Here is a 19,379-nt window from a genome sequence, read left to right as displayed (position 1 = left end):
CTGCGGGTGGCCCAGGGCGCCGTCACGGGGCAGGCCCCGGGCCTGGCCCGGCGCCTGCGGGAATGGGAAGGTGGGGGAATCCCCTCGCGTGGGCCAGGAGACCTGGGTGCCCCTTGGCCGGGTGCTCCCCCACCGGGGCGCTCTGCACTGCGGGGCTGCGTGTGCGCGGGGCCGGGGTGCGCCTTGGGCCCCGTGGGTGCCCTGGGTGTCGCCCGAGGGCTGAAGGAGAGGGGACAGCTTGCCCGGCCTGCCACCCTCCCTCCAGGGGACCGGAGAGGCCGCAGGAGGAAGAGAGCAGGGGCTGCAGGGCAGGCGCACAGGCAGGGCCGGCGGGCCGGGGCAGGCCCAGGGGACCTCCTTCTGCGGGCGGAGCGGGGGCCGGCGGGGGCCCCACTCCACGCACACGCACACGCACACGCACACGCAGACACCTGCGCACACGCACGCGCACACACACATAGAGACACCCCCACACAGAGACACACCCAGAGACTCACACACAGGCACAATCAGGCCCACGCACGCACACACAAACACACACAGGCACACACACAGGCGCACGCACACAGCCCGGGCGACGTCCCTGCGGGAGGTGTCCCGCCCCGGGGTCCTCGGAGGAGGATGCCCCAGGAGGCTGCCGGTTGCGGGGCCCTGCCCCGGCCCTCCCCAGGCACAAGGCCCAGGGGCTGAGGCGGGGGTCGGGGCCCGGGGTGCACGGTCCGGGTGAGGAGCTGCCGGTGGGGTGGGATGGCTGGGCCGCAGGCCTCAGGCGAGCGGCACCACGGGGGTGGTGGCCCGGGAGGGGCCGGGGCACCTGGGTCGCGGGGGGCCGCAGGCGAAGGGCAGGACCAAGGCCAGGGGCCGGGGCCCTCCCCCGCGCCAAGGCAGAGGCCAGGGGGAGAAAATGAAAGACAGGAAGGCCCCCCCCCCGCCCCCCACGCCCGCAAAAGGCCTACAGCACCCGGTATTCCCAGGCGGTCTCCCATCCAAGTACTAACCAGGCCCGACCCTGCTTAGCTTCCGAGATCAGACGAGATCGGGCGCGTTCAGGGTGGTATGGCCGTAGACGGAGGCGTGGCTCTCCGCCGCCCTCAAGAAGCCCGGCCGCCCACCGGGCCTCCCTGCGCAGCTCGGCCCGCCTGCCACGGGATCCGCGCGGGAAAGGCCACCCGGGCGGGGGGGCGCCCGGCACCGCCCGCCAGCCAGCCTCCTCCAAGGGCGTGCGTGTGAGCCCGAGAGCCGGACACCCGCCCCCAGACGGACACACGGACACGCACACACGCACGCCGGCCGGGGCGCACCGCCCCGGGGCACCGGGCCGCTTGTCTCTGCAGCGGTTCTGGGCGCAGGTGCGCGCGGCGCGGGGGCCGGGGGGCCGGGGGCGGCGTGGGGGCGTGGGCCGCGGCCGGGGAAGGCCCGCGGCCGGGCGGCTTTGCCCAGCGCCCCCGGACCCTGTCTGTCTGCGTGTGTCCGCTTCCCGGTGCGCGAGGGGTCGCGCTGCTGCACTTGGCCCGGCGGGCGCTCGGGCGCTCCTGCGGGTGGCCCAGGGCGCCGTCACGGGGCAGGCCCCGGGCCTGGCCCGGCGCCTGCGGGAATGGGAAGGTGGGGGAATCCCCTCGCGTGGGCCAGGAGACCTGGGTGCCCCTTGGCCGGGTGCTCCCCCACCGGGGCGCTCTGCACTGCGGGGCTGCGTGTGCGCGGGGCCGGGGTGCGCCTTGGGCCCCGTGGGTGCCCTGGGTGTCGCCCGAGGGCTGAAGGAGAGGGGACAGCTTGCCCGGCCTGCCACCCTCCCTCCAGGGGACCGGAGAGGCCGCAGGAGGAAGAGAGCAGGGGCTGCAGGGCAGGCGCACAGGCAGGGCCGGCGGGCCGGGGCAGGCCCAGGGGACCTCCTTCTGCGGGCGGAGCGGGGGCCGGCGGGGGCCCCACTCCACGCACACGCACACGCACACGCACACGCACACGCACACGCACACGCAGACACCTGCGCACACGCACGCGCACACACACATAGAGACACCCCCACACAGAGACACACCCAGAGACTCACACACAGGCACAATCAGGCCCACGCACGCACACACAAACACACACAGGCACACACACAGGCGCACGCACACAGCCCGGGCGACGTCCCTGCGGGAGGTGTCCCGCCCCGGGGTCCTCGGAGGAGGATGCCCCAGGAGGCTGCCGGTTGCGGGGCCCTGCCCCGGCCCTCCCCAGGCACAAGGCCCAGGGGCTGAGGCGGGGGTCGGGGCCCGGGGTGCACGGTCCGGGTGAGGAGCTGCCGGTGGGGTGGGATGGCTGGGCCGCAGGCCTCAGGCGAGCGGCACCACGGGGGTGGTGGCCCGGGAGGGGCCGGGGCACCTGGGTCGCGGGGGGCCGCAGGCGAAGGGCAGGACCAAGGCCAGGGGCCGGGGCCCTCCCCCGCGCCAAGGCAGAGGCCAGGGGGAGAAAATGAAAGACAGGAAGGCCCCCCCCCCGCCCCCCACGCCCGCAAAAGGCCTACAGCACCCGGTATTCCCAGGCGGTCTCCCATCCAAGTACTAACCAGGCCCGACCCTGCTTAGCTTCCGAGATCAGACGAGATCGGGCGCGTTCAGGGTGGTATGGCCGTAGACGGAGGCGTGGCTCTCCGCCGCCCTCAAGAAGCCCGGCCGCCCACCGGGCCTCCCTGCGCAGCTCGGCCCGCCTGCCACGGGATCCGCGCGGGAAAGGCCACCCGGGCGGGGGGGCGCCCGGCACCGCCCGCCAGCCAGCCTCCTCCAAGGGCGTGCGTGTGAGCCCGAGAGCCGGACACCCGCCCCCAGACGGACACACGGACACGCACACACGCACGCCGGCCGGGGCGCACCGCCCCGGGGCACCGGGCCGCTTGTCTCTGCAGCGGTTCTGGGCGCAGGTGCGCGCGGCGCGGGGGCCGGGGGGCCGGGGGCGGCGTGGGGGCGTGGGCCGCGGCCGGGGAAGGCCCGCGGCCGGGCGGCTTTGCCCAGCGCCCCCGGACCCTGTCTGTCTGCGTGTGTCCGCTTCCCGGTGCGCGAGGGGTCGCGCTGCTGCACTTGGCCCGGCGGGCGCTCGGGCGCTCCTGCGGGTGGCCCAGGGCGCCGTCACGGGGCAGGCCCCGGGCCTGGCCCGGCGCCTGCGGGAATGGGAAGGTGGGGGAATCCCCTCGCGTGGGCCAGGAGACCTGGGTGCCCCTTGGCCGGGTGCTCCCCCACCGGGGCGCTCTGCACTGCGGGGCTGCGTGTGCGCGGGGCCGGGGTGCGCCTTGGGCCCCGTGGGTGCCCTGGGTGTCGCCCGAGGGCTGAAGGAGAGGGGACAGCTTGCCCGGCCTGCCACCCTCCCTCCAGGGGACCGGAGAGGCCGCAGGAGGAAGAGAGCAGGGGCTGCAGGGCAGGCGCACAGGCAGGGCCGGCGGGCCGGGGCAGGCCCAGGGGACCTCCTTCTGCGGGCGGAGCGGGGGCCGGCGGGGGCCCCACTCCACGCACACGCACACGCACACGCACACGCAGACACCTGCGCACACGCACGCGCACACACACATAGAGACACCCACACACAGAGACACACCCAGAGACTCACACACAGGCACCATCAGGCCCACGCACGCACACACAAACACACACAGGCACACACACAGGCGCACGCACACAGCCCGGGCGACGTCCCTGCGGGAGGTGTCCCGCCCCGGGGTCCTCGGAGGAGGATGCCCCAGGAGGCTGCCGGTTGCAGGGCCCTGCCCCGGCCCTCCCCAGGCACAAGGCCCAGGGGCTGAGGCGGGGGTCGGGGCCCGGGGTGCACGGTCCGGGTGAGGAGCTGCCGGTGGGGTGGGATGGCTGGGCCGCAGGCCTCAGGCGAGCGGCACCACGGGGGTGGTGGCCCGGGAGGGGCCGGGGCACCTGGGCCGCAGGGGGCCGCAGGCGAAGGGCAGGACCAAGGCCAGGGGCCGGGGCCCTCCCCCGCGCCAAGGCAGAGGCCAGGGGGAGAAAATGAAAGACAGGAAGGCCCCCCCCCGCCCCCCACGCCCGCAAAAGGCCTACAGCACCCGGTATTCCCAGGCGGTCTCCCATCCAAGTACTAACCAGGCCCGACCCTGCTTAGCTTCCGAGATCAGACGAGATCGGGCGCGTTCAGGGTGGTATGGCCGTAGACGGAGGCGTGGCTCTCCGCCGCCCTCAAGAAGCCCGGCCGCCCACCGGGCCTCCCTGCGCAGCTCGGCCCGCCTGCCACGGGATCCGCGCGGGAAAGGCCACCCGGGCGGGGGGGGGCGCCCGGCACCGCCCGCCAGCCAGCCTCCTCCAAGGGCGTGCGTGTGAGCCCGAGAGCCGGACACCCGCCCCCAGACGGACACACGGACACGCACACACGCACGCCGGCCGGGGCGCACCGCCCCGGCGCCCCGGCGCCCCCGCCTCCCCCCGGACCGCGTCGGGCCGCCTGCGCTCGGCCCCCAGGGGCGCACGGGGCACCGGGCCGCTTGTCTCTGCAGCGGTTCTGGGCGCAGGTGCGCGCGGCGCGGGGGCCGGGGGGCCGGGGGCGGCGTGGGGGCGTGGGCCGCGGCCGGGGAAGGCCCGCGGCCGGGCGGCTTTGCCCAGCGCCCCCGGACCCTGTCTGTCTGCGTGTGTCCGCTTCCCGGTGCGCGAGGGGTCGCGCTGCTGCACTTGGCCCGGCGGGCGCTCGGGCGCTCCTGCGGGTGGCCCAGGGCGCCGTCACGGGGCAGGCCCCGGGCCTGGCCCGGCGCCTGCGGGAATGGGAAGGTGGGGGAATCCCCTCGCGTGGGCCAGGAGACCTGGGTGCCCCTAGGCCGGGTGCTCCCCCACCGGGGCGCTCTGCACTGCGGGGCTGCGTGTGCGCGGGGCCGGGGTGCGCCTTGGGCCCCGTGGGTGCCCTGGGTGTCGCCCGAGGGCTGAAGGAGAGGGGACAGCTTGCCCGGCCTGCCACCCTCCCTCCAGGGGACCGGAGAGGCCGCAGGAGGAAGAGAGCAGGGGCTGCAGGGCAGGCGCACAGGCAGGGCCGGCGGGCCGGGGCAGGCCCAGGGGACCTCCTTCTGCGGGCGGAGCGGGGGCCGGCGGGGGCCCCACTCCACGCACACGCACACGCACACGCACACGCACACGCACACGCAGACACCTGCGCACACGCACGCGCACACACACATAGAGACACCCCCACACAGAGACACACCCAGAGACTCACACACAGGCACCATCAGGCCCACGCACGCACACACAAACACACACAGGCACACACACAGGCGCACGCACACAGCCCGGGCGACGTCCCTGCGGGAGGTGTCCCGCCCCGGGGTCCTCGGAGGAGGATGCCCCAGGAGGCTGCCGGTTGCGGGGCCCTGCCCCGGCCCTCCCCAGGCACAAGGCCCAGGGGCTGAGGCGGGGGTCGGGGCCCGGGGTGCACGGTCCGGGTGAGGAGCTGCCGGTGGGGTGGGATGGCTGGGCCGCAGGCCTCAGGCGAGCGGCACCACGGGGGTGGTGGCCCGGGAGGGGCCGGGCACCTGGGTCGCGGGGGGCCGCAGGCGAAGGGCAGGACCAAGGCCAGGGGCCGGGGCCCTCCCCCGCGCCAAGGCAGAGGCCAGGGGGAGAAAATGAAAGACAGGAAGGCCCCCCCCGCCCCCCACGCCCGCAAAAGGCCTACAGCACCCGGTATTCCCAGGCGGTCTCCCATCCAAGTACTAACCAGGCCCGACCCTGCTTAGCTTCCGAGATCAGACGAGATCGGGCGCGTTCAGGGTGGTATGGCCGTAGACGGAGGCGTGGCTCTCCGCCGCCCTCAAGAAGCCCGGCCGCCCACCGGGCCTCCCTGCGCAGCTCGGCCCGCCTGCCACGGGATCCGCGCGGGAAAGGCCACCCGGGCGGGGGGGGGGGGGGGGCGCCCGGCACCGCCCGCCAGCCAGCCTCCTCCAAGGGCGTGCGTGTGAGCCCGAGAGCCGGACACCCGCCCCCAGACGGACACACGGACACGCACACACGCACGCCGGCCGGGGCGCACCGCCCCGGCGCCCCGGCGCCCCCGCCTCCCCCCGGACCGCGTCGGGCCGCCTGCGCTCGGCCCCCAGGGGCGCACGGGGCACCGGGCCGCTTGTCTCTGCAGCGGTTCTGGGCGCAGGTGCGCGCGGCGCGGGGGCCGGGGGGCCGGGGGCGGCGTGGGGGCGTGGGCCGCGGCCGGGGAAGGCCCGCGGCCGGGCGGCTTTGCCCAGCGCCCCCGGACCCTGTCTGTCTGCGTGTGTCCGCTTCCCGGTGCGCGAGGGGTCGCGCTGCTGCACTTGGCCCGGCGGGCGCTCGGGCGCTCCTGCGGGTGGCCCAGGGCGCCGTCACGGGGCAGGCCCCGGGCCTGGCCCGGCGCCTGCGGGAATGGGAAGGTGGGGGAATCCCCTCGCGTGGGCCAGGAGACCTGGGTGCCCCTTGGCCGGGTGCTCCCCCACCGGGGCGCTCTGCACTGCGGGGCTGCGTGTGCGCGGGGCCGGGGTGCGCCTTGGGCCCCGTGGGTGCCCTGGGTGTCGCCCGAGGGCTGAAGGAGAGGGGACAGCTTGCCCGGCCTGCCACCCTCCCTCCAGGGGACCGGAGAGGCCGCAGGAGGAAGAGAGCAGGGGCTGCAGGGCAGGCGCACAGGCAGGGCCGGCGGGCCGGGGCAGGCCCAGGGGACCTCCTTCTGCGGGCGGAGCGGGGGCCGGCGGGGGCCCCACTCCACGCACACGCACACGCACACGCACACGCAGACACCTGCGCACACGCACGCGCACACACACATAGAGACACCCACACACAGAGACACACCCAGAGACTCACACACAGGCACCATCAGGCCCACGCACGCACACACAAACACACACAGGCACACACACAGGCGCACGCACACAGCCCGGGCGACGTCCCTGCGGGAGGTGTCCCGCCCCGGGGTCCTCGGAGGAGGATGCCCCAGGAGGCTGCCGGTTGCGGGGCCCTGCCCCGGCCCTCCCCAGGCACAAGGCCCAGGGGCTGAGGCGGGGGTCGGGGCCCGGGGTGCACGGTCCGGGTGAGGAGCTGCTGGTGGGGTGGGATGGCTGGGCCGCAGGCCTCAGGCGAGCGGCACCACGGGGGTGGTGGCCCAAAGGAGGGGCCGGGGCACCTGGGTCGCGGGGGGCCGCAGGCGAAGGGCAGGACGGAGGCCAGGGGCCGTGGCCCTCCCCCGCGCCAAGGCAGAGGCCAGGGGGAGAAAATGAAAGACAGGAAGGCCCCCCCTCCCGCAAAAGGCCTACAGCAACCGGTATTCCCAGGCGGTCTCCCATCCAAGTACTAACCAGGCCCGACCCTGCTTAGCTTCCGAGATCAGACGAGATCGGGCGCGTTCAGGGTGGTATGGCCGTAGACGGAGGCGTGGCTCTCCGCCGCCCTCAAGAAGCCCGGCCGCCCACCGGGCCTCCCTGCGCAGCTCGGCCCGCCTGCCACGGGATCCGCGCGGGAAAGGCCACCCGGGCGGGGGGGGGGGGGGGGGGGGGCGCCCGGCACCGCCCGCCAGCCAGCCTCCTCCAAGGGCGTGCGTGTGAGCCCGAGAGCCGGACACCCGCCCCCAGACGGACACACGGACACGCACACACGCACGCCGGCCGGGGCGCACCGCCCCGGCGCCCCGGCGCCCCCGCCTCCCCCCGGACCGCGTCGGGCCGCCTGCGCTCGGCCCCCAGGGGCGCACGGGGCACCGGGCCGCTTGTCTCTGCAGCGGTTCTGGGCGCAGGTGCGCGCGGCGCGGGGGCCGGGGGGCCGGGGGCGGCGTGGGGGCGTGGGCCGCGGCCGGGGAAGGCCCGCGGCCGGGCGGCTTTGCCCAGCGCCCCCGGACCCTGTCTGTCTGCGTGTGTCCGCTTCCCGGTGCGCGAGGGGTCGCGCTGCTGCACTTGGCCCGGCGGGCGCTCGGGCGCTCCTGCGGGTGGCCCAGGGCGCCGTCACGGGGCAGGCCCCGGGCCTGGCCCGGCGCCTGCGGGAATGGGAAGGTGGGGGAATCCCCTCGCGTGGGCCAGGAGACCTGGGTGCCCCTAGGCCGGGTGCTCCCCCACCGGGGCGCTCTGCACTGCGGGGCTGCGTGTGCGCGGGGCCGGGGTGCGCCTTGGGCCCCGTGGGTGCCCTGGGTGTCGCCCGAGGGCTGAAGGAGAGGGGACAGCTTGCCCGGCCTGCCACCCTCCCTCCAGGGGACCGGAGAGGCCGCAGGAGGAAGAGAGCAGGGGCTGCAGGGCAGGCGCACAGGCAGGGCCGGCGGGCCGGGGCAGGCCCAGGGGACCTCCTTCTGCGGGCGGAGCGGGGGCCGGCGGGGGCCCCACTCCACGCACACGCACACGCACACGCACACGCACACGCAGACACCTGCGCACACGCACGCGCACACACACATAGAGACACCCACACACAGAGACACACCCAGAGACTCACACACAGGCACCATCAGGCCCACGCACGCACACACAAACACACACAGGCACACACACAGGCGCACGCACACAGCCCGGGCGACGTCCCTGCGGGAGGTGTCCCGCCCCGGGGTCCTCGGAGGAGGATGCCCCAGGAGGCTGCCGGTTGCGGGGCCCTGCCCCGGCCCTCCCCAGGCACAAGGCCCAGGGGCTGAGGCGGGGGTCGGGGCCCGGGGTGCACGGTCCGGGTGAGGAGCTGCCGGTGGGGTGGGATGGCTGGGCCGCAGGCCTCAGGCGAGCGGCACCACGGGGGTGGTGGCCCCGGAGGGGCCGGGGCACCTGGGCCGCAGGGGGCCGCAGGCGAAGGGCAGGACCAAGGCCAGGGGCCGGGGCCCTCCCCCGCGCCAAGGCAGAGGCCAGGGGGAGAAAATGAAAGACAGGAAGGCCCCCCCCCGCCCCCCACGCCCGCAAAAGGCCTACAGCACCCGGTATTCCCAGGCGGTCTCCCATCCAAGTACTAACCAGGCCCGACCCTGCTTAGCTTCCGAGATCAGACGAGATCGGGCGCGTTCAGGGTGGTATGGCCGTAGACGGAGGCGTGGCTCTCCGCCGCCCTCAAGAAGCCCGGCCGCCCACCGGGCCTCCCTGCGCAGCTCGGCCCGCCTGCCACGGGATCCGCGCGGGAAAGGCCACCCGGGCGGGGGGGGGCGCCCGGCACCGCCCGCCAGCCAGCCTCCTCCAAGGGCGTGCGTGTGAGCCCGAGAGCCGGACACCCGCCCCCAGACGGACACACGGACACGCACACACGCACGCCGGCCGGGGCGCACCGCCCCGGCGCCCCGGCGCCCCCGCCTCCCCCCGGACCGCGTCGGGCCGCCTGCGCTCGGCCCCCAGGGGCGCACGGGGCACCGGGCCGCTTGTCTCTGCAGCGGTTCTGGGCGCAGGTGCGCGCGGCGCGGGGGCCGGGGGGCCGGGGGCGGCGTGGGGGCGTGGGCCGCGGCCGGGGAAGGCCCGCGGCCGGGCGGCTTTGCCCAGCGCCCCCGGACCCTGTCTGTCTGCGTGTGTCCGCTTCCCGGTGCGCGAGGGGTCGCGCTGCTGCACTTGGCCCGGCGGGCGCTCGGGCGCTCCTGCGGGTGGCCCAGGGCGCCGTCACGGGGCAGGCCCCGGGCCTGGCCCGGCGCCTGCGGGAATGGGAAGGTGGGGGAATCCCCTCGCGTGGGCCAGGAGACCTGGGTGCCCCTAGGCCGGGTGCTCCCCCACCGGGGCGCTCTGCACTGCGGGGCTGCGTGTGCGCGGGGCCGGGGTGCGCCTTGGGCCCCGTGGGTGCCCTGGGTGTCGCCCGAGGGCTGAAGGAGAGGGGACAGCTTGCCCGGCCTGCCACCCTCCCTCCAGGGGACCGGAGAGGCCGCAGGAGGAAGAGAGCAGGGGCTGCAGGGCAGGCGCACAGGCAGGGCCGGCGGGCCGGGGCAGGCCCAGGGGACCTCCTTCTGCGGGCGGAGCGGGGGCCGGCGGGGGCCCCACTCCACGCACACGCACACGCACACGCACACGCACACGCACACGCAGACACCTGCGCACACGCACGCGCACACACACATAGAGACACCCCCACACAGAGACACACCCAGAGACTCACACACAGGCACAATCAGGCCCACGCACGCACACACAAACACACACAGGCACACACACAGGCGCACGCACACAGCCCGGGCGACGTCCCTGCGGGAGGTGTCCCGCCCCGGGGTCCTCGGAGGAGGATGCCCCAGGAGGCTGCCGGTTGCGGGGCCCTGCCCCGGCCCTCCCCAGGCACAAGGCCCAGGGGCTGAGGCGGGGGTCGGGGCCCGGGGTGCACGGTCCGGGTGAGGAGCTGCCGGTGGGGTGGGATGGCTGGGCCGCAGGCCTCAGGCGAGCGGCACCACGGGGGTGGTGGCCCGGGAGGGGCCGGGGCACCTGGGTCGCGGGGGGCCGCAGGCGAAGGGCAGGACCAAGGCCAGGGGCCGGGGCCCTCCCCCGCGCCAAGGCAGAGGCCAGGGGGAGAAAATGAAAGACAGGAAGGCCCCCCCCCCGCCCCCCACGCCCGCAAAAGGCCTACAGCACCCGGTATTCCCAGGCGGTCTCCCATCCAAGTACTAACCAGGCCCGACCCTGCTTAGCTTCCGAGATCAGGGCGCGTTCAGGGTGGTATGGCCATAGACGGAGGCGTGGCTCTCCGCCGCCCTCAAGAAGCCCGGCCGCCCACCGGGCCTCCCTGCGCAGCTCGGCCCGCCTGCCACGGGATCCGCGCGGGAAAGGCCACCCGGGCGGGGGGGGGGGGGGGGGCGCCCGGCACCGCCCGCCAGCCAGCCTCCTCCAAGGGCGTGCGTGTGAGCCCGAGAGCCGGACACCCGCCCCCAGACGGACACACGGACACGCACACACGCACGCCGGCCGGGGCGCACCGCCCCGGCGCCCCGGCGCCCCCGCCTCCCCCCGGACCGCGTCGGGCCGCCTGCGCTCGGCCCCCAGGGGCGCACGGGGCACCGGGCCGCTTGTCTCTGCAGCGGTTCTGGGCGCAGGTGCGCGCGGCGCGGGGGCCGGGGGGCCGGGGGCGGCGTGGGGGCGTGGGCCGCGGCCGGGGAAGGCCCGCGGCCGGGCGGCTTTGCCCAGCGCCCCCGGACCCTGTCTGTCTGCGTGTGTCCGCTTCCCGGTGCGCGAGGGGTCGCGCTGCTGCACTTGGCCCGGCGGGCGCTCGGGCGCTCCTGCGGGTGGCCCAGGGCGCCGTCACGGGGCAGGCCCCGGGCCTGGCCCGGCGCCTGCGGGAATGGGAAGGTGGGGGAATCCCCTCGCGTGGGCCAGGAGACCTGGGTGCCCCTAGGCCGGGTGCTCCCCCACCGGGGCGCTCTGCACTGCGGGGCTGCGTGTGCGCGGGGCCGGGGTGCGCCTTGGGCCCCGTGGGTGCCCTGGGTGTCGCCCGAGGGCTGAAGGAGAGGGGACAGCTTGCCCGGCCTGCCACCCTCCCTCCAGGGGACCGGAGAGGCCGCAGGAGGAAGAGAGCAGGGGCTGCAGGGCAGGCGCACAGGCAGGGCCGGCGGGCCGGGGCAGGCCCAGGGGACCTCCTTCTGCGGGCGGAGCGGGGGCCGGCGGGGGCCCCACTCCACGCACACGCACACGCACACGCACACGCACACGCAGACACCTGCGCACACGCACGCGCACACACACATAGAGACACCCACACACAGAGACACACCCAGAGACTCACACACAGGCACCATCAGGCCCACGCACGCACACACAAACACACACAGGCACACACACAGGCGCACGCACACAGCCCGGGCGACGTCCCTGCGGGAGGTGTCCCGCCCCGGGGTCCTCGGAGGAGGATGCCCCAGGAGGCTGCCGGTTGCGGGGCCCTGCCCCGGCCCTCCCCAGGCACAAGGCCCAGGGGCTGAGGCGGGGGTCGGGGCCCGGGGTGCACGGTCCGGGTGAGGAGCTGCCGGTGGGGTGGGATGGCTGGGCCGCAGGCCTCAGGCGAGCGGCACCACGGGGGTGGTGGCCCCGGAGGGGCCGGGGCACCTGGGCCGCAGGGGGCCGCAGGCGAAGGGCAGGACCAAGGCCAGGGGCCGGGGCCCTCCCCCGCGCCAAGGCAGAGGCCAGGGGGAGAAAATGAAAGACAGGAAGGCCCCCCCCCGCCCCCCACGCCCGCAAAAGGCCTACAGCACCCGGTATTCCCAGGCGGTCTCCCATCCAAGTACTAACCAGGCCCGACCCTGCTTAGCTTCCGAGATCAGACGAGATCGGGCGCGTTCAGGGTGGTATGGCCGTAGACGGAGGCGTGGCTCTCCGCCGCCCTCAAGAAGCCCGGCCGCCCACCGGGCCTCCCTGCGCAGCTCGGCCCGCCTGCCACGGGATCCGCGCGGGAAAGGCCACCCGGGCGGGGGGGGGCGCCCGGCACCGCCCGCCAGCCAGCCTCCTCCAAGGGCGTGCGTGTGAGCCCGAGAGCCGGACACCCGCCCCCAGACGGACACACGGACACGCACACACGCACGCCGGCCGGGGCGCACCGCCCCGGCGCCCCGGCGCCCCCGCCTCCCCCCGGACCGCGTCGGGCCGCCTGCGCTCGGCCCCCAGGGGCGCACGGGGCACCGGGCCGCTTGTCTCTGCAGCGGTTCTGGGCGCAGGTGCGCGCGGCGCGGGGGCCGGGGGGCCGGGGGCGGCGTGGGGGCGTGGGCCGCGGCCGGGGAAGGCCCGCGGCCGGGCGGCTTTGCCCAGCGCCCCCGGACCCTGTCTGTCTGCGTGTGTCCGCTTCCCGGTGCGCGAGGGGTCGCGCTGCTGCACTTGGCCCGGCGGGCGCTCGGGCGCTCCTGCGGGTGGCCCAGGGCGCCGTCACGGGGCAGGCCCCGGGCCTGGCCCGGCGCCTGCGGGAATGGGAAGGTGGGGGAATCCCCTCGCGTGGGCCAGGAGACCTGGGTGCCCCTAGGCCGGGTGCTCCCCCACCGGGGCGCTCTGCACTGCGGGGCTGCGTGTGCGCGGGGCCGGGGTGCGCCTTGGGCCCCGTGGGTGCCCTGGGTGTCGCCCGAGGGCTGAAGGAGAGGGGACAGCTTGCCCGGCCTGCCACCCTCCCTCCAGGGGACCGGAGAGGCCGCAGGAGGAAGAGAGCAGGGGCTGCAGGGCAGGCGCACAGGCAGGGCCGGCGGGCCGGGGCAGGCCCAGGGGACCTCCTTCTGCGGGCGGAGCGGGGGCCGGCGGGGGCCCCACTCCACGCACACGCACACGCACACGCACACGCACACGCACACGCAGACACCTGCGCACACGCACGCGCACACACACATAGAGACACCCCCACACAGAGACACACCCAGAGACTCACACACAGGCACAATCAGGCCCACGCACGCACACACAAACACACACAGGCACACACACAGGCGCACGCACACAGCCCGGGCGACGTCCCTGCGGGAGGTGTCCCGCCCCGGGGTCCTCGGAGGAGGATGCCCCAGGAGGCTGCCGGTTGCGGGGCCCTGCCCCGGCCCTCCCCAGGCACAAGGCCCAGGGGCTGAGGCGGGGGTCGGGGCCCGGGGTGCACGGTCCGGGTGAGGAGCTGCCGGTGGGGTGGGATGGCTGGGCCGCAGGCCTCAGGCGAGCGGCACCACGGGGGTGGTGGCCCGGGAGGGGCCGGGGCACCTGGGTCGCGGGGGGCCGCAGGCGAAGGGCAGGACCAAGGCCAGGGGCCGGGGCCCTCCCCCGCGCCAAGGCAGAGGCCAGGGGGAGAAAATGAAAGACAGGAAGGCCCCCCCCCCGCCCCCCACGCCCGCAAAAGGCCTACAGCACCCGGTATTCCCAGGCGGTCTCCCATCCAAGTACTAACCAGGCCCGACCCTGCTTAGCTTCCGAGATCAGGGCGCGTTCAGGGTGGTATGGCCATAGACGGAGGCGTGGCTCTCCGCCGCCCTCAAGAAGCCCGGCCGCCCACCGGGCCTCCCTGCGCAGCTCGGCCCGCCTGCCACGGGATCCGCGCGGGAAAGGCCACCCGGGCGGGGGGGGGGGGGGGGGCGCCCGGCACCGCCCGCCAGCCAGCCTCCTCCAAGGGCGTGCGTGTGAGCCCGAGAGCCGGACACCCGCCCCCAGACGGACACACGGACACGCACACACGCACGCCGGCCGGGGCGCACCGCCCCGGCGCCCCGGCGCCCCCGCCTCCCCCCGGACCGCGTCGGGCCGCCTGCGCTCGGCCCCCAGGGGCGCACGGGGCACCGGGCCGCTTGTCTCTGCAGCGGTTCTGGGCGCAGGTGCGCGCGGCGCGGGGGCCGGGGGGCCGGGGGCGGCGTGGGGGCGTGGGCCGCGGCCGGGGAAGGCCCGCGGCCGGGCGGCTTTGCCCAGCGCCCCCGGACCCTGTCTGTCTGCGTGTGTCCGCTTCCCGGTGCGCGAGGGGTCGCGCTGCTGCACTTGGCCCGGCGGGCGCTCGGGCGCTCCTGCGGGTGGCCCAGGGCGCCGTCACGGGGCAGGCCCCGGGCCTGGCCCGGCGCCTGCGGGAATGGGAAGGTGGGGGAATCCCCTCGCGTGGGCCAGGAGACCTGGGTGCCCCTTGGCCGGGTGCTCCCCCACCGGGGCGCTCTGCACTGCGGGGCTGCGTGTGCGCGGGGCCGGGGTGCGCCTTGGGCCCCGTGGGTGCCCTGGGTGTCGCCCGAGGGCTGAAGGAGAGGGGACAGCTTGCCCGGCCTGCCACCCTCCCTCCAGGGGACCGGAGAGGCCGCAGGAGGAAGAGAGCAGGGGCTGCAGGGCAGGCGCACAGGCAGGGCCGGCGGGCCGGGGCAGGCCCAGGGGACCTCCTTCTGCGGGCGGAGCGGGGGCCGGCGGGGGCCCCACTCCACGCACACGCACACGCACACGCACACGCAGACACCTGCGCACACGCACGCGCACACACACATAGAGACACCCACACACAGAGACACACCCAGAGACTCACACACAGGCACCATCAGGCCCACGCACGCACACACAAACACACACAGGCACACACACAGGCGCACGCACACAGCCCGGGCGACGTCCCTGCGGGAGGTGTCCCGCCCCGGGGTCCTCGGAGGAGGATGCCCCAGGAGGCTGCCGGTTGCGGGGCCCTGCCCCGGCCCTCCCCAGGCACAAGGCCCAGGGGCTGAGGCGGGGGTCGGGGCCCGGGGTGCACGGTCCGGGTGAGGAGCTGCTGGTGGGGTGGGATGGCTGGGCCGCAGGCCTCAGGCGAGCGGCACCACGGGGGTGGTGGCCCAAAGGAGGGGCCTTGGCACCTGGGTCGCGGGGGGCCGCAGGCGAAGGGCAGGACGGAGGCCAGGGGCCGTGGCCCTCCCCCGCGCCAAGGCAGAGGCCAGGGGGAGAAAATGAAAGACAGGAAGGCCCCCCCTCCCGCAAAAGGCCTACAGCAACCGGTATTCCCAGGCGGTCTCCCATCCAAGTACTAACCAGGCCCGACCCTGCTTAGCTTCCGAGATCAGACGAGATCGGGCGCGTTCAGGGTGGTATGGCCGTAGACGGAGGCGTGGCTCTCCGCCGCCCTCAAGAAGCCCGGCCGCCCACCGGGCCTCCCTGCGCAGCTCGGCCCGCCTGCCACGGGATCCGCGCGGGAAAGGCCACCCGGGCGGGGGGGGGGGGGGGGGGCGCCCGGCACCGCCCGCCAGCCAGCCTCCTCCAAGGGCGTGCGTGTGAGCCCGAGAGCCGGACACCCGCCCCCAGACGGACACACGGACACGCACACACGCACGCCGGCCGGGGCGCACCGCCCCGGCGCCCCGGCGCCCCCGCCTCCCCCCGGACCGCGTCGGGCCGCCTGCGCTCGGCCCCCAGGGGCGCACGGGGCACCGGGCCGCTTGTCTCTGCAGCGGTTCTGGGCGCAGGTGCGCGCGGCGCGGGGGCCGGGGGGCCGGGGGCGGCGTGGGGGCGTGGGCCGCGGCCGGGGAAGGCCCGCGGCCGGGCGGCTTTGCCCAGCGCCCCCGGACCCTGTCTGTCTGCGTGTGTCCGCTTCCCGGTGCGCGAGGGGTCGCGCTGCTGCACTTGGCCCGGCGGGCGCTCGGGCGCTCCTGCGGGTGGCCCAGGGCGCCGTCACGGGGCAGGCCCCGGGCCTGGCCCGGCGCCTGCGGGAATGGGAAGGTGGGGGAATCCCCTCGCGTGGGCCAGGAGACCTGGGTGCCCCTAGGCCGGGTGCTCCCCCACCGGGGCGCTCTGCACTGCGGGGCTGCGTGTGCGCGGGGCCGGGGTGCGCCTTGGGCCCCGTGGGTGCCCTGGGTGTCGCCCGAGGGCTGAAGGAGAGGGGACAGCTTGCCCGGCCTGCCACCCTCCCTCCAGGGGACCGGAGAGGCCGCAGGAGGAAGAGAGCAGGGGCTGCAGGGCAGGCGCACAGGCAGGGCCGGCGGGCCGGGGCAGGCCCAGGGGACCTCCTTCTGCGGGCGGAGCGGGGGCCGGCGGGGGCCCCACTCCACGCACACGCACACGCACACGCACACGCACACGCAGACACCTGCGCACACGCACGCGCACACACACATAGAGACACCCACACACAGAGACACACCCAGAGACTCACACACAGGCACCATCAGGCCCACGCACGCACACACAAACACACACAGGCACACACACAGGCGCACGCACACAGCCCGGGCGACGTCCCTGCGGGAGGTGTCCCGCCCCGGGGTCCTCGGAGGAGGATGCCCCAGGAGGCTGCCGGTTGCGGGGCCCTGCCCCGGCCCTCCCCAGGCACAAGGCCCAGGGGCTGAGGCGGGGGTCGGGGCCCGGGGTGCACGGTCCGGGTGAGGAGCTGCCGGTGGGGTGGGATGGCTGGGCCGCAGGCCTCAGGCGAGCGGCACCACGGGGGTGGTGGCCCCGGAGGGGCCGGGGCACCTGGGCCGCAGGGGGCCGCAGGCGAAGGGCAGGACCAAGGCCAGGGGCCGGGGCCCTCCCCCGCGCCAAGGCAGAGGCCAGGGGGAGAAAATGAAAGACAGGAAGGCCCCCCCCCGCCCCCCACGCCCGCAAAAGGCCTACAGCACCCGGTATTCCCAGGCGGTCTCCCATCCAAGTACTAACCAGGCCCGACCCTGCTTAGCTTCCGAGATCAGACGAGATCGGGCGCGTTCAGGGTGGTATGGCCGTAGACGGAGGCGTGGCTCTCCGCCGCCCTCAAGAAGCCCGGCCGCCCACCGGGCCTCCCTGCGCAGCTCGGCCCGCCTGCCACGGGATCCGCGCGGGAAAGGCCACCCGGGCGGGGGGGGGCGCCCGGCACCGCCCGCCAGCCAGCCTCCTCCAAGGGCGTGCGTGTGAGCCCGAGAGCCGGACACCCGCCCCCAGACGGACACACGGACACGCACACACGCACGCCGGCCGGGGCGCACCGCCCCGGCGCCCCGGCGCCCCCGCCTCCCCCCGGACCGCGTCGGGCCGCCTGCGCTCGGCCCCCAGGGGCGCACGGGGCACCGGGCCGCTTGTCTCTGCAGCGGTTCTGGGCGCAGGTGCGCGCGGCGCGGGGGCCGGGGGGCCGGGGGCGGCGTGGGGGCGTGGGCCGCGGCCGGGGAAGGCCCGCGGCCGGGCGGCTTTGCCCAGCGCCCCCGGACCCTGTCTGTCTGCGTGTGTCCGCTTCCCGGTGCGCGAGGGGTCGCGCTGCTGCACTTGGCCCGGCGGGCGCTCGGGCGCTCCTGCGGGTGGCCCAGGGCGCCGTCACGGGGCAGGCCCCGGGCCTGGCCCGGCGCCTGCGGGAATGGGAAGGTGGGGGAATCCCCTCGCGTGGGCCAGGAGACCTGGGTGCCCCTAGGCCGGGTGCTCCCCCACCGGGGCGCTCTGCACTGCGGGGCTGCGTGTGCGCGGGGCCGGGGTGCGCCTTGGGCCCCGTGGGTGCCCTGGGTGTCGCCCGAGGGCTGAAGGAGAGGGGACAGCTTGCCCGGCCTGCCACCCTCCCTCCAGGGGACCGGAGAGGCCGCAGGAGGAAGAGAGCAGGGGCTGCAGGGCAGGCGCACAGGCAGGGCCGGCGGGCCGGGGCAGGCCCAGGGGACCTCCTTCTGCGGGCGGAGCGGGGGCCGGCGGGGGCCCCACTCCACGCACACGCACACGCACACGCACACGCACACGCAGACACCTGCGCACACGCACGCGCACACACACATAGAGACACCCCCACACAGAGACACACCCAGAGACTCACACACAGGCACCATCAGGCCCACGCACGCACACACAAACACACACAGGCACACACACAGGCGCACGCACACAGCCCGGGCGACGTCCCTGCGGGAGGTGTCCCGCCCCGGGGTCCTCGGAGGAGGATGCCCCAGGAGGCTGCCGGTTGCGGGGCCCTGCCCCGGCCCTCCCCAGGCACAAGGCCCAGGGGCTGAGGCGGGGGTCGGGGCCCGGGGTGCACGGTCCGGGTGAGGAGCTGCCGGTGGGGTGGGATGGCTGGGCCGCAGGCCTCAGGCGAGCGGCACCACGGGGGTGGTGGCCCGGGAGGGGCCGGGGCACCTGGGTCGCGGGGGGCCGCAGGCGAAGGGCAGGACCAAGGCCAGGGGCCGGGGCCCTCCCCCGCGCCAAGGCAGAGGCCAGGGGGAGAAAATGAAAGACAGGAAGGCCCCCCCCCGCCCCCCACGCCCGCAAAAGGCCTACAGCACCCGGTATTCCCAGGCGGTCTCCCATCCAAGTACTAACCAGGCCCGACCCTGCTTAGCTTCCGAGATCAGACGAGATCGGGCGCGTTCAGGGTGGTATGGCCGTAGACGGAGGCGTGGCTCTCCGCCGCCCTCAAGAAGCCCGGCCGCCCACCGGGCCTCCCTGCGCAGCTCGGCCCGCCTGCCACGGGATCCGCGCGGGAAAGGCCACCCGGGCGGGGGGGGGGGGCGCCCGGCACCGCCCGCCAGCCAGCCTCCTCCAATGGCGTGCGTGTGAGCCCGAGAGCCGGACACCCGCCCCCAGACGGACACACGGACACGCACACACGCACGCCGGCCGGGGCGCACCGCCCCGGCGCCCCGGCGCCCCCGCCTCCCCCCGGACCGCGTCGGGCCGCCTGCGCTCGGCCCCCAGGGGCGCACGGGGCACCGGGCCGCTTGTCTCTGCAGCGGTTCTGGGCGCAGGTGCGCGCGGCGCGGGGGCCGGGGGGCCGGGGGCGGTGTGGGGGCGTGGGCCGCGGCCGGGGAAGGCCCGCGGCCGGGCGGCTTTACCCAGCGCCCCCGGACCCTGTCTGTCTGCGTGTGTCCGCTTCCCGGTGCGCGAGGGGTCGCGCTGCTGCACTTGGCCCGGCGGGCGCTCGGGCGCTCCTGCGGGTGGCCCAGGGCGCCGTCACGGGGCAGGCCCCGGGCCTGGCCCGGCGCCTGCGGGAATGGGAAGGTGGGGGAATCCCCTCGCGTGGGCCAGGAGACCTGGGTGCCCCTAGGCCGGGTGCTCCCCCACCGGGGCGCTCTGCACTGCGGGGCTGCGTGTGCGCGGGGCCGGGGTGCGCCTTGGGCCCCGTGGGTGCCCTGGG

General features: G+C 76.3%; 10 non-coding genes and 2 pseudogenes across 10 annotated transcripts; all 12 read right to left on the bottom strand.

Moving 5' to 3' along the window:
• Positions 1-949: 949 nt before the first annotated feature.
• On the bottom strand, positions 950-1,068 carry LOC129399076 (5S ribosomal RNA). Its single transcript, XR_008626920.1, has one exon. It is a non-coding gene; the product is annotated as a 5S ribosomal RNA (ribosomal RNA).
• A 1,431-nt stretch (positions 1,069-2,499) lies between these two features.
• LOC129399075 (5S ribosomal RNA) lies at positions 2,500-2,618 on the bottom strand. Its single transcript, XR_008626919.1, has one exon. It is a non-coding gene; the product is annotated as a 5S ribosomal RNA (ribosomal RNA).
• A 1,412-nt stretch (positions 2,619-4,030) lies between these two features.
• LOC129399074 (5S ribosomal RNA) lies at positions 4,031-4,149 on the bottom strand. The gene has a single exon (XR_008626918.1). It is a non-coding gene; the product is annotated as a 5S ribosomal RNA (ribosomal RNA).
• Positions 4,150-5,642: 1,493 nt separating this feature from the next.
• LOC129399073 (5S ribosomal RNA) lies at positions 5,643-5,761 on the bottom strand. Its single transcript, XR_008626917.1, has one exon. It is a non-coding gene; the product is annotated as a 5S ribosomal RNA (ribosomal RNA).
• Positions 5,762-7,242: 1,481 nt separating this feature from the next.
• LOC129398900 (5S ribosomal RNA) lies at positions 7,243-7,361 on the bottom strand. The gene has a single exon (XR_008626777.1). It is a non-coding gene; the product is annotated as a 5S ribosomal RNA (ribosomal RNA).
• Positions 7,362-8,862: 1,501 nt separating this feature from the next.
• Positions 8,863-8,981, bottom strand: LOC129399072 (5S ribosomal RNA). The gene has a single exon (XR_008626916.1). It is a non-coding gene; the product is annotated as a 5S ribosomal RNA (ribosomal RNA).
• Positions 8,982-10,477: 1,496 nt separating this feature from the next.
• LOC129398916 (5S ribosomal RNA) lies at positions 10,478-10,587 on the bottom strand (annotated as a pseudogene).
• A 1,497-nt stretch (positions 10,588-12,084) lies between these two features.
• On the bottom strand, positions 12,085-12,203 carry LOC129399071 (5S ribosomal RNA). Its single transcript, XR_008626915.1, has one exon. It is a non-coding gene; the product is annotated as a 5S ribosomal RNA (ribosomal RNA).
• Positions 12,204-13,699: 1,496 nt separating this feature from the next.
• On the bottom strand, positions 13,700-13,809 carry LOC129398915 (5S ribosomal RNA; annotated as a pseudogene).
• Positions 13,810-15,291: 1,482 nt separating this feature from the next.
• LOC129398899 (5S ribosomal RNA) lies at positions 15,292-15,410 on the bottom strand. Its single transcript, XR_008626776.1, has one exon. It is a non-coding gene; the product is annotated as a 5S ribosomal RNA (ribosomal RNA).
• A 1,498-nt stretch (positions 15,411-16,908) lies between these two features.
• Positions 16,909-17,027, bottom strand: LOC129399069 (5S ribosomal RNA). The gene has a single exon (XR_008626913.1). It is a non-coding gene; the product is annotated as a 5S ribosomal RNA (ribosomal RNA).
• A 1,489-nt stretch (positions 17,028-18,516) lies between these two features.
• On the bottom strand, positions 18,517-18,635 carry LOC129399068 (5S ribosomal RNA). Its single transcript, XR_008626912.1, has one exon. It is a non-coding gene; the product is annotated as a 5S ribosomal RNA (ribosomal RNA).
• Positions 18,636-19,379: the final 744 nt, after the last annotated feature.

This window comes from Sorex araneus, chromosome 9 (genome assembly GCF_027595985.1).
Source record: "Sorex araneus isolate mSorAra2 chromosome 9, mSorAra2.pri, whole genome shotgun sequence".
In the NCBI taxonomy this organism is placed as follows: Eukaryota; Metazoa; Chordata; class Mammalia; order Eulipotyphla; family Soricidae; genus Sorex; species Sorex araneus.
The sequence above is the reverse complement of the archived record's forward strand: the minus strand, read 5'-3'. Positions and strand labels throughout refer to the sequence as shown.